Genomic DNA, 13,226 nt, shown 5'->3' on the forward strand with positions numbered 1-13,226 from the left:
CTAATTGAATGGTATAACTAATGCATAGACTCTTCAGTTTTGGAATATGAATAGTTATTTTCATTTTCTATATATATATATATATATATTATAAATTAATTATCATTTTTTAATTCTAATCCTTTTTATAGCTTTCTCTTGTATTTGCTTAGCCTGTGTTTGCTAATTATTAATTTTTATTTATTTTTCTTTGCTTCAGATCTTATCTTGCAAATGTGAACTCTTCCCTTCTCCCCTCGCATCATAGGTACATAATGGATATAATAGTCATATCATTAGAATTATGCTTAGTCATGAAGAAGGTAAAGATACATTAGGCCAATTCACTAGGAATCTTTTCAGTTTGTTAAGATATGTCTCACTAGGAAATATAGAGAACTTGTATTGTTTGAGATCCATAAATTAGTAGTAAATACTAGAATGAAATGGGTCCAAATAGAGCGAAATGAATAGTGAGAATGCATATTCCGACTCTAAGAAGCATGCAATTGAGGTATGTTTGTAATGGGATTAAAAAGAGTAATAGAAGTAGATGGATCATTGTAGCTGATAAGTAACTTCTAACTTATAAATAAGACACAAACTTTAAGATATGAGACATTTACAAACATAATCAACGTTACTTATGTTTACCTATAAACTGTATGTCATTGAAATATTTAAAAAAAAAGGAAAGTGTCACACTGAGTATAAGATATATATATGAGAACTACATAAGAAAAACGTTATACTAATTTAATTGATTGTGTATAGCTACAAACAATTACTCTTTCCTAAATTTAGTTACTTATTACTTACATGTTTTAGCATCATCTATATCATTTAAAAAAATTGTACTTACTAGCATGGTTGCACGTGTTCAGAAACTAGTATATATATATATATATATATACCAACAACAAATACAAATTTGTCACCTTGCATTCTTCCACTAGCATTTCTACTTACTCCTATGGTAAAGTTCCTTCTTTTTTCCATCTTCTATTTGTTTGTAAGATTTTTATCATTTATAGAATTTTTTTTTTCAAATTACAAAGGATTGTTTCAATTTTAATTCTTTATTTATGGTTGTTTCTCTTTCTGGAAATTCGTGTTACTATTTTGTGTACAAATGTAAAATCACTATACATATTGTCTTGCAATGTATCCGGTGCTATTTGGCTTGGAGTAAATTTGGTATTCTCAACTAATTATTAATAATTATACTTATTGAGTTCACAACTACAATGTTTTGGAAATACAAATGGACACAAAAGAGGATTTTGTTTTTTAATTTTATTTTGCTTTTGCTTAAACTAATCAATAGTTGAAGTGTCTATATTCATGAATTCAGATGAAGAGAAAATAGATAAAAACCGAAAAATTTAGGATGAAGTTCTAGGTACATACAACTACATAATCTCTTTCAATGCTATGAAATTATTTGGCGAATTAAAATAAACTTTTTTTTACTTAATGCATACTAATTGAACATCTTTTAAGAAAATTTTTCTAATACTTTGAATTATTTTATTTTATTCATCTAAATGGTTGTTTCGCTTTTAAAATTAATAACGATATTCTTTGCATTTAATTTTTGAAGCTGGTATGATTTTTCATTTTTTATAAAAAAAACTAAATTAATTTATGATATGAGAGTAACAATAAAGCATATAGCAAGTTTGGCATTTTCGCTTGATTTAGAAATACCTAAAAGAATTTTGAGGAAGATGAATTCATAAAGTTAGAAATATCAAGTATGACTTCTACAATGACTAAGCTTGATTACCTTATGTTTACATGAACTAAATTTGATTAATTCGACATTTTTGTGGCTTTTTATAAATTATACATGCAAGGTTTGGTTCGTTGCTTTAAAGTTATGCATAGGATCGACATAATATTATAATGTTATAATTACACTCTTATTTTTAAAGGAAGCAAATAGTAAGATGAATTGATTGAGGTTAAGTTAGTATTATATTTTAAAATATAATATTTATTTAACTTTGTGAGAATTTTTAATTATTGACGTATGGAACACACGTGCAATGCGCGTGCCCAGAGACTAGTAGTTTCACAAAGTTGTGGGAACCAACTGCACATGCCCATGGGGTCATTGCTGCCCACCACAAAGACTTTTCGTTAACCTTAATTTCTCTGCCAAAGTTTTCCACAGAAAATAAAATTGGCTAATTCCATGTCTTTTCTTTCCTTCATTGATTGCCAACAGCTTCCCGCCACCTTCATCTCTTCTACTGGTTGAATAACTTTTTTTTAGTACTTACAGCAGGCTAAAATACAAATTCATATGTGAAGTTGTTATTAGTTTAGTCCATACACAAATTGACAACGGGTAAAATCGATACTGAATTAACTGATATATATCTTATTCGTTTGATTAACGATTTAGTACATTTAAAATTCGAGAACCAATAAACCAAATCATTAAGTGTGAATATCCAAACTGAACCGCTCAATAAGGACCCTACCTAAACTACTAGTGTTTTGTTGCATAAAAGTAACTAAGCTATAGTTTGCAACTGTAATATACTTGTTGGAATATTGACCCCCAGATTTGCCTAAGGAACATGTATATTCTATCTGTTCCTTTACAGATTACAACAGATAAAGTAATGACACAATATTTTATCGCGGAAAACCCCGGCTCATAAAGGGTAAAAAACCACGACCTACACCTCTGTAGGATTTAACTCCACTTCATTAAACTCTGAGCCTCAACAAAAGATTACAAACCTATGTAATCTAAGGAATTATAAACTCTAATTCCTAGACGCCAACAACCAACTAGATCGTCGACCCCACTTCAAGTTATGAATTCAGATTACAACTCTTGCAATACTAATAACTAACTCTAATTCCTAAACTCCAACACAAATCCCCCAAGGTTTATGTTCCCAAGTCTTTAAGTCGCCCCAACTTGAAGACTCTATTCCTACTCCAGTTTATACTTCCCTAGATCTAGAAAGAATTAAAGATACAACTTGATAAAAACTCAATACAAGCAAACTTGACTTAAGAACTATAAAACATAAGCATATGAATCAGTTCTTCAATTCTTGTTTCCTTGCGTTGGCTGCACTTCGTAATCAGAAATCACTCAAATATGAACTCCCTCTATTTGATTTTATTCTGCTTGTAACTCTCTGTTTAAGTGCGCAATTTTCTCCAAAGAAAATATTGCCCTATTTATAGACTTTGAACTCTTCAAAACCTTTTTTCCACTTGAACTCGATTTACATATTTGATCATGCTTCCTATTCCGTTCTGGTTTGAAAGTTATTCACGCCGTTATACTTCCTACTCTGCTTATGCTTCCTACTTCATTTACACTTCCTACTTCACTTAGGATTTCTTTATGAAAGGAAACCTTTTGCACCAGTTTCTTGTCGAAAAAGCAACCCTTCCACCGCTTTATAACTTCTAATTCGCGTGATTGACGTTTTCCTTATTCCAGTCGGATTCGGTCTAAAAGGAATATGTCGGTGCAACCGGTTTCTTTCATATGTTCCTCTATTTGTCAATTATCAAAATCTTTTTCGATCAAACACTATCTATGAAGTTGTACCAATATTTATCATGCGGCAGATATAAAAGAGGAGGAACATGATCATGCATAGCGGCACAATGTCTACCAACAAAGTGATATATAATATTAACATGAACATATATTTACTTACTAGACATAGATATCCATGGCTGAAGAACATCCCTCAACAATGATCGATGTTAGTACAGTTCCTAAAAAGATATACTTCTCAATTAAATTGTAAGGCGGTTCAATAGAGGAAGCCTAACAATGATTGTTTTAAATGCAATACTGATCCTAGTTCTATAAGATATTGCATTAGAGATATGAATGGGGATATGAAATATGATGCAGCAAGGAAGATTCAAGATGGGACCATTATTAATCTAGAAGCCATGGCTATCAAAAAAGAATTGGAGTATTCCTTTGCTAATAAACTCCTAGCTGTGACTATTGAAACTAACTCATTATCTATGAAAAAGATATTGGATGGAATATGGGAATTGTCTTGGGGTATCTCTATAGTGGTTAAACAGATCACGAGAATGATAGAAAAAGGCAGGGTGGCAGTAGAGCATGTTTTCAGGGAAGGAAATGTAATGATAAATTATTTAACTAACCTAGTTGTTCATTTTGCAGGTTTCCTTAAATTTTCATCATTCCAAGATTTACCAACAGAAGGAAAAAAAACTCTTAACATGGAAAAAGCAGAGATGCACAACTTGAGAATCAGAAGATATCATAATGCAACTTACACAAACAACAATTATTGAATAAACAACTAAAATAACAATATAGGTACATAGATTGAAGTCATCTCAACCATAACATCATATAGTCCATCACACTTAGAATCTCCAAGAATGCCATTAAGAAACATAAATTGTAATTAATAAGATATTTGTTTAGTAGGATTGAGAGTCCTTTGAGATGAAAAGTTTTATCTTGGGTAGAGATATGGTTATATTTTATCACAAGAAAGAGTGATTATATTCCTTTTAGAGAATGCCAAAAATTAAGCATAGGACATGAATATTTATTTTGGGACAAGTGGAAGGAATAGGTACATGTGCATTGATTTTATATTTAATTATGAATAATTGTAGTGTACATACCTTAGATCTCTGGATAATGCTGAATTTTACTCCAATTTTACTAAGCCTCTCTCCTGTGATAGATGCAAATACAATATTATAGTGCATGAGTAGCTTGACTTTACAGATACAAATACAATATTATAGTGCATGAGTAGCTTGACTTTAAAAGTGGTATAGAGACATACAACTAAATGTACAAGACTGAGCATAAAATTTAAGATTAGAAGGTAGTACGCACAATGTTCATTAGCCACTGAGGGATACTCATGTGATTTTAATCATCCCCAAGTTCCAACATGTTCCTTTAAAAATGTTTCTCTAGGCTAATCACCCTTCTTAATTGATGGACTCATAATTTCCATACTATGATCATCTAAGTGCGCTTCATAAGACTTTTCATGTTTGTAATTGTGAGATACTACAAAGGTTGAACCTGTTTCTTTCACATGTTTCTTCATAATTTATTCGGAGATCCTTGACAACTCATCATTATCATGCATGCTTGTTTCTCTTATTACATAACTGTAATATACTGAGTGGATTTTAGTTCATTCCTTCAACATGATGCCTTCTTTCAATTTTGTGTTCTTTAGGCTTGCCTATTTTTCCAACTTCTTTGATTTGACCAAAAATAATTTTCACCAACAAAACTATTATTCCATCCTTTTCTTCTGCAGGTGAGAGGAATTCCTCTAGTTTCAATCATGTGTCTGGAGCAACAAGTGTCCATATATGAATGTTGCTTGCTTCCTCTCACTTTTCCTGCAAATTCAAAGGTTAGATTTAGGAACCCATACTAGCTTGGGTCCTTTGTATTGATAAAAATGCTAGAAGAAATAATAATTTAACATAAAAAAAAAATAACTTATAATATATTTGATTAATTTAAACAAATGACACATTTTATTTCATTTTATTTTTTAGAGGAAGGGATCCAAAATGATACATTTGACTCGAAATACAAGTGATTGGAATATTAATAAAACTAGATTAATTAGAATTTATTTAATTCATTTTGAAATAATAATTTAAACCAATTTAATAAATTAAAGCATGAATATCATTTTGAATTAATTGACTAAACTTTTTGAGAAAATGACTAAGTAAGCATTATTATATTTTAATTAATTATAAAAGGTTTTTGACTAATATTTTTAAAGTTTATTTGAGAAAAGTACTTTAACTTAAAACAATTTTAAAAATGAGTAAGATCTGATTAAGCAAAGAAGCATTAAAGAACATCTCTTTTAAGTACAAAAGGTTTAACTTAATTGAAGATATAAAATTTTGACCAATATACTTGATCACTAAAATAAATGAACACAAAACATGAAATGTATTAAAATTAAACCAACACAAAGAAAATGACTCATCTTTTGGGGAATTCATTAAGTTAATTAACAATTATAAAGTTAGAGTTAAACACCAAATAAATTATCACGATTAAATAATTAAAGAATAAGGGAGAAATTGAATTATGGGCCTCCTTTTTGGGCCAAATTTGTTGCCATTTTTGGGTTTAACCCAATTTCCGTTTTTGTATATATCAGTTGTATATCGGTGTATATCGGATGTATACAACCCCTTTTTCTGCTTTCCGAAACTTGTAGCAGCCTCCTTAACCTATAAGTCAGCTTCTCAAGACCTATATTGGCTTGCATTCCGCTTTGATTGACCAAAGAATCGACTCGAAGGGAGAGTTTAGAACCCCCATGGCCCCTTGTCATGCAAATAAGGAGATTTCGAGTCCAAAAGACTCTCATGGCGTTTTACGACAAAGAAAAGAAATGAATACAAATTAGTATATGATGAGAAAACAATTGACAATTAATAAGGCATACACGTAGTATTGACTTATATAATTAATAAACATAAACTATATACACATTATCAACCATGAACTAATAAGGAAGTGGGCAAATAACAACAACTTCATAAGTTAAAAAAACCATAATCCAAAGTAGACAATCAACATGACAACATTTGAATACGACTAAAAAAAAAAGTGAAGAACCTAATGCCCAATAGAGGGACATGAGCTATCATGAGAAATGCACAAGTTGAATGTAAACAAAAATTCAATAACGAGGAAGACTATTATACAATATACTTAGGTTCTAATATTAAACAAAGAAAAACAAATGCATATCCATATTAGGACAAGTACGAGAAGAAACCAATAGCAACTTTACATTATTATTTATTATATATAAATGTCAACAACAATATAAAAGCAAAACAAATCAACTTAAATTGATACTTGATGATACCAAAAGAGCAAATAATGCACAATCAGTATACAAGAAAAAGACATAAAATATCAATCACATCCTCCAACACGTTAACTAGCACATGTAAAGTTCCTTCCTCACAATATAATACCAAAAATTGTTTTAAAGGATACAAAATTATTGCCACATCAGAGATTTCACTACACTTTTTTTTTAAAAAAATAAAAAAAAATTTAGATGCTAGACTCCAATGTTGATATTTACGATAAGGCTTCTCCAATATGTTGTGATGAGGACGCTTACGGCAATTGGGATATGGGTGAATAATGCAAAGGATAATTAGCTCTACAAGTTGGACATGTGTTATTCATTGATAGCCATTTTATCAGACAGTGAATATGAAACTCATGCAAACAACTAGTTGTTATCCCCTCATTCTCACCTTTGAAATCTTCATAGCAAACAGGGCAAGTTTGAATGCCAAACAAATAGGTGACATAACTAAAATCGGCAACAATAGTCTTCAAATCAACTGTCAGTCGTTACAAACAATTTCATTTCATTTTATTTTTTAAAAAAGAAACTCTTAACAATAGAGACGCTTAAACGCCTTACACAAAATGAGTATCGAGCAATCGAATATAACAGAGAACTACATCTTTAGCTCATACGGAAACTGAAATCAAAGAGAGTGTTACCTTTTCGAGGGCAGCGAACTGAGACAACGAGTTTAACCACGAAGAACTACCACCACTGTGAGCCTGCTTCGATGGGTTCCGAAAAATAAAATAACTTTGAATTCTAATAAAGGAGACTCAAAATCTCTGGGTTTTTTTTTTTTCAATTTTCCTCTATTTCTCCCCCTTTTTTTAGTGATCAAAAGAGATGAATATATAGATGGAAATTAGGGGGAAATCGGGTGAAATTTCTCATTCCAAAATTCAAATTTCTTTCTCCTTTTCAAGGCCAACAGGGAGCAACTGAGTTTTGTATGAAATTTCTCCAAAATCCCAGAAAATCCGAGGCAGCAGGGCTGTTGCGTACAGCTGTTGTTGACATTTTGGACAGTTGCTGCTATTGTTGAAATTAGAAGGGAAAGAGGGGGTGGGGCCGGCTGGTTGCTGTTGATGTATTGTTGAATGGAATTGTTGGATTTATTCTATTGTGGGCTGATGGGTTAGGAATTTAAGGGTGGGAAAAGGCTGCTGAAAAAATTGCACTTGGGCTGAAGGAAATAAAAAAGGGCCCAACATTTTGGTCTTATCACAAATGGGTTTAGGTGGGTAGAAGGGTTGGTTGTGTTTGTAATAAAAAGGCTAAGTTTTGAATTGAGGATTTGGCCATATAGATTGCAATTAAGTTCGATTAGATTTAAGAATTTAGTCAAATTGAGCTTAATTGGTGATTCGACTAAAAAGCTAAATAAGATGAATTAATATAAATTAATTAATGAGCTTCTAAATGTCATCGAAATAAAAATGATTAACTCAATTATAAAATATTCACTCAAAATTATAAACTGTCAAATAATTAAACTAATTAGCCAGATATTTAATTAAAACAAGATATAATCTTTTTGAGACGATTTTCACATGTTCAAAAATATACTAATTATATACATAAATATGTAAAATATAAATATTGTCTAAAAATTAAAATAAGTGACAAAACTTACTTCAAAAAACCTGCAATCTCATTTTTTTTTTAAAAATTATAAAAACTAATTACTTTTAGATCATTTAAAATTGAAGAAGCTCGATGATTAATCTATATTGGGGAGGGTCAAAATTGGGTGTCAACAACAACTCATCATTATCATGCAGGCGTGTTTCTCTTATTACATAACTGTAATAAACTGAGTGGATTTTAGTTCATTCCTTCAACATGATGCCTTCTTTCAATTTTGTGTTCTTTAGGCTTGCCTATTTTTCCAACTTCTTTGATTTGACCAAAAATATTTTTCACCAACAAAACTATTATTCCATCCTTTTCTTCTGCAGGTGAGAGGAATTCTCCTAGTTTCAATCATGTGTCTGGAGCAACAAGTGTTCATATATGAATGTTGCTTGCTTCCTCTCACTTTTCCTGTAAATTCAAAGGTTAGATTTAGAAACCCAAACTAGCTTGGGTCCTTTGTATTGATAAAAAAGATGAATGAGATCTCTATTGATAAAACATTTTTAGATTTTTTCTTTTGCCCCAACCTGTTCCTTTGACGTGATTCCTTTATTTTAACAGGGCTAATTTTTCTATTTGAGACAATTTTGAAGTCATGTGAGTTATAACTATTGGGTAGGTACCCCTTGAGTGACCAATACTACCACAATGTGTGCACAAATATGAGGTTTTCTTAGGGACTTATTTAACAAAACCTATTCCAGCTTTAGTGTTATGTGTTCTATTACTGAGCTGAGTCACAATCATTGAGGACTGAGTCCGTTTTATTTACCCTCTCAAGCTCATACTTAGTTCTAGCTAGGTCAAGATTTTATTCTTCTAGATTTTTCCTTTAAAAAAAATAGTTCATCTTTTAACCTTTTTAGATCTTGGTCACCACTAATTTTTCCTTTCCCATTCTCAGTAACACTTTGTTTCAAAAATTCAGATTTGAGAGCCAAAGTGCAGGAATCAAGTTGTTTTACCTGTTCCTTTAGGAATTGATTTTCTTTCTTGAGATAAGAGTTAGTTTTTTCAAGATCAGTATATTCGAATTTTAAACTGGTCAAGGAAGTCAATAACTGATCTTTGTTTTCATCCAATTCTAAACATTATCTATGAGAGTTAAAATAAGGGAAGATAATTTTTTCTTTGAAAAACATTTTAGTTTATTTTTAAGGTCAAGAAGATTTACCTCCCTTTTCCTAGTGTCTGATTCAGAGTCTGGTTCAGAGTCCTCCATGGCCATCAAAGCCATATTTGAGTGGTCTGAACTTGTTCCCCAAGCAGTATACATAGCATTTCCACATTCTTTTTCTTTGCTTAGGGGTAATTTTTCTCATAGTTTCCACCTTTCTTGTAAGAGTTTTTTGAGATTTTTGTTGATCATGGCTATGTCCTCATCATCCAGATCAGATTCATCACTCTCACTTGCTTTGAAAGAGAAAATCATATCTTTGTTTCTTCCACTCAATTTTGTTTCATCAACATTCATCTCATAAGTCTTTAGATTCCCTACAAGTTCATCTAAACTCATGATTGTCAAATCCTTTGCTTCTCTAATTGCAGTGATCTTGATCTCCCACGACTTAGGTAGAGTCCTCAACACTTTCTCAACAAGTTCCTCAGTAGTGTATATCTTTCCCAAAGACACCAGTTCATTCACAATAATAGTGAATCTAGTAATCATATCTTGAAGTGCTTCATCAATCTCCATCTTAAATGTTTCATATTCATTGCATAGTCTAGCAATTCTAAATTTTCTTACTTGAGGAGTTCCTGCATGTGCATTGACCAATGTATCCCAAATTTGTTTCGCTGTAGTACAATCAGAGATGCGATTAAACTCGTCAAGTCCAAGTCCACATACAAGGATGCACTTAGTTTTAGCATTCTATAATCAACTTCTCCATATTGAGCCTTAGGCTTTGGAATGCCTTTCCTTTCATCATCCTTCATCATAGGAATAAGAGGACCATCAGTAACTCTCATCCATAATTCATAGTCCTGGGTTTGTAGAAAATCCTTCATTCTCGCCTTCCACCATGCGTCATAATGTCCATTGAATAGTGGTGGTATGTTGATGTGTTTACCTTCACTGTGTCCAAGAGGAGGTGTAGAATTCATAGTGATCTTATCTTGAGTTATTAGACTCTACAAAGATAACCTGCTCTGATAACAATTGTTGGAATACTGATCCCAGATTTGCCTAAGGAACAAGTATATTCTTTTATTTTTTTTTATTTTTTTTATTTTGGTAACCAACAAGATTATATTAATCACCAAAGTGTAACCATTACAAATCCAATAGCAAAGTCAAACCCAACTTGCTATTCTAAAAAAAAAAAACAAAGACAACTAGAACAAAGGAAAACTAAGCTAGCAATCTAAAACGCAAACTGATGAATGGCTTGCATAGTTTTCTGGCTGGCCCTAACACAACAAATATAAGCAATCTCCCTGGCAAGAGATTCCCAAGTTCTGCTATCCTTCTCAAAGATTCTGTGGTTCCTCTCAATCCAAATCGCATAGACATACTCAGTAAATACCAACTTAAAAGAACAAGTATATTCTATCTGTTCCTTTGCAGATTACAATAGTTATGTTATGTAAAACAAATAAAGTAATGACACAATATTTTATCGCGGAAAACCCCGGCTCATAAAGGGTAAAAACCACGACCTACACCTCTGTAGGATTTAACTCCACTTCGTTAAACTCTGAGCCTCAACAAAAGATTACAAACCTATGTAACCTAATGAATTATAAACTCTAATTCCTAGACGCCAACAACCAACTAGATCGTCAACCCCACATCAAGTTATGAATTCAGATTACAACTCTTGCAATACTAGGAACTAACTCTAATTCCTAAACTCCAACACAAACCTCCCAAGGTTTATGTTCCCAAGTCTTTAAGTCGCCTCAACTTGAAGACTCTATTCCTACTCTAGTTTATACTTCACTGGATCTAGAAAGAATTAAAGATACAACTCGATAAAAACTCAATACAAACAAACTTGACTTAAGAACTATAAACCATAAGCATATGAATCAGTTCTTCAATTCTTGTTTTCTTGCGTTGGCTGCACTTCGTAATCAGAAATCACTCAAATATGAACTCCCTTTATTTGATTGTATTTTGCTTGTAACTCTCTGTTTAAGTGCGCAATTTTCTCCAAAGAAAATATTGCCCTATTTATAGACTTTGAACTCTTCAAAACCTTTTTCAACTTGAACTCAATTTACATATCTGATCATGCTTCCTACTCCATTCCGAATTTGAAAGTTATTCACGTTGTTATACTTACTTTGCTTATGCTTCCTACTTTGTTTACTCTTCCTACTTCGCTTAGGATTTCTTTATGAAAGGAAACCTTTTTGCACTGATTTCTTGTCGAAAAAGCAACCCTTCCACCGCTTTATAACTTTTAATTCACGTGGTTGACATTCTCCTTATCTCAGTCAGATTCGATCTGAAAGGAACATGTCAGCGCAACCGGTTCCTTTCAATTTGTAACATCCGGCATTTTGAAATAACTATGAAGAAGCTTAGAATTGGAAATAGTCATTTGTGGAAAGAATTCAAATCTGGAAATTTAGCTAAGTATGGAAAAAGTGAGTTTTTGGTCAACTTCAAACAGTCATAACTCCTAGATCAGGATGAGTTAGGTGTAATTCCAGTTATGTTTGGATATCTCTTGGAATGATCTTCCAACGCCGCCAAGTTTGCGCGATTCCGAGTTCGTATGAGTGAGTTATGCCCTTTGGAAGTTGGGTTGTGGGCACAGGGAAGTTCATCCGAATTTGTAAGGGTATTTTGGTCTTTTCCCTAACCATTTCTTTTGGTTATATTAAGGGTTTAGGCTGATTTTAAATCAGTTTCCCCTTTTGAAAAGTGAGGGTTAGGGCTTTGAGAGAGAAAATGAGAAGAAGAAGCAAGGTTCATCAAGATCGTCGTGGTTTTCGTCGGGGGTGATCCCTATTAAGGTATGTGAGATCATAGTGTTGGGTTGGTTCATTCCCCCACACGCCAAACTCGTTTTAATTCCGAGAAAAGATTGGTTGTGTTTGTTGAAGTTTGTGGTTGTGTTGTTGAAGTTTCTTGTTGGTTTGGTACATGTTTCCGGTTGTGATTTTGAGTTGAATCTATTGTATGTTGAGGGTGTTAATGATATTAAGTGTTTGGGGAAAGAACTTTGGAGGTTGAGAGGGTTTAGAGTTGGAGAACTAAGGAGAAAAGACATTTTTTCGGGGAAAAAGGGTGGGGCGTCGCGCCAGCAGCATGCCCCAAAAGGGACTCTGAATCTCCCCCCTTAGGGCGGCACGCCATGCAGAGCGCCGAGCAGGCCCCTCTGAAATCTGAGGGCTCGCGCCCCGCGCCTCTCAGGGCGCCAAGGACGCCAAACTTTCCCATTCCTTCTCCACTTTTTCATGCATGTTCCTTGGTAACGTGCCTATGTTTTATAGTTGTTTTCAACACTCCAAGGTACGTCTAAACATCAAGAACTCATCCATAAACATGAGATCATTACCCTTGAATTCATAATCCAATTCGAGGAAAGTTAGGATCAAAGTCAAGTGAAGTTAGAGTCAAGCTTAGAAGTTAAGAAGTAAGTCAAAACAAGTCTTTAAAGTTTTTCAAGAGTCTTTATTGAACGTTTTTACTTCATTTTAAGGTTCAAGTTTCAAGTTAAGTAAAGAGTATAGAGT

At 32.6% G+C, this 13,226-nt stretch overlaps 1 long non-coding RNA gene and 1 pseudogene across 1 annotated transcript in view; both read right to left on the minus strand.

The window, feature by feature from the left end:
• LOC102597884 (putative disease resistance protein RGA1) overlaps window positions 1-13,226 on the minus strand; it is a 37,082-nt pseudogene that overhangs the window by 13,784 nt on the left and 10,072 nt on the right.
• LOC107062036 (uncharacterized) overlaps window positions 4,344-13,226 on the minus strand; it is a 16,639-nt gene continuing 7,756 nt past the window's right edge. Inside the window, exon 3 of the long non-coding RNA XR_001474387.1 lies at window positions 4,344-4,697. This is a non-coding gene — a long non-coding RNA (uncharacterized lncRNA). The remainder of the gene's footprint in view (window positions 4,698-13,226) is intronic.

The sequence above is a fragment of the Solanum tuberosum genome, unplaced genomic scaffold (genome assembly GCF_000226075.1).
Source record: "Solanum tuberosum cultivar DM 1-3 516 R44 unplaced genomic scaffold, SolTub_3.0 scf00191, whole genome shotgun sequence".
Classification (NCBI taxonomy): Eukaryota; Viridiplantae; Streptophyta; class Magnoliopsida; order Solanales; family Solanaceae; genus Solanum; species Solanum tuberosum.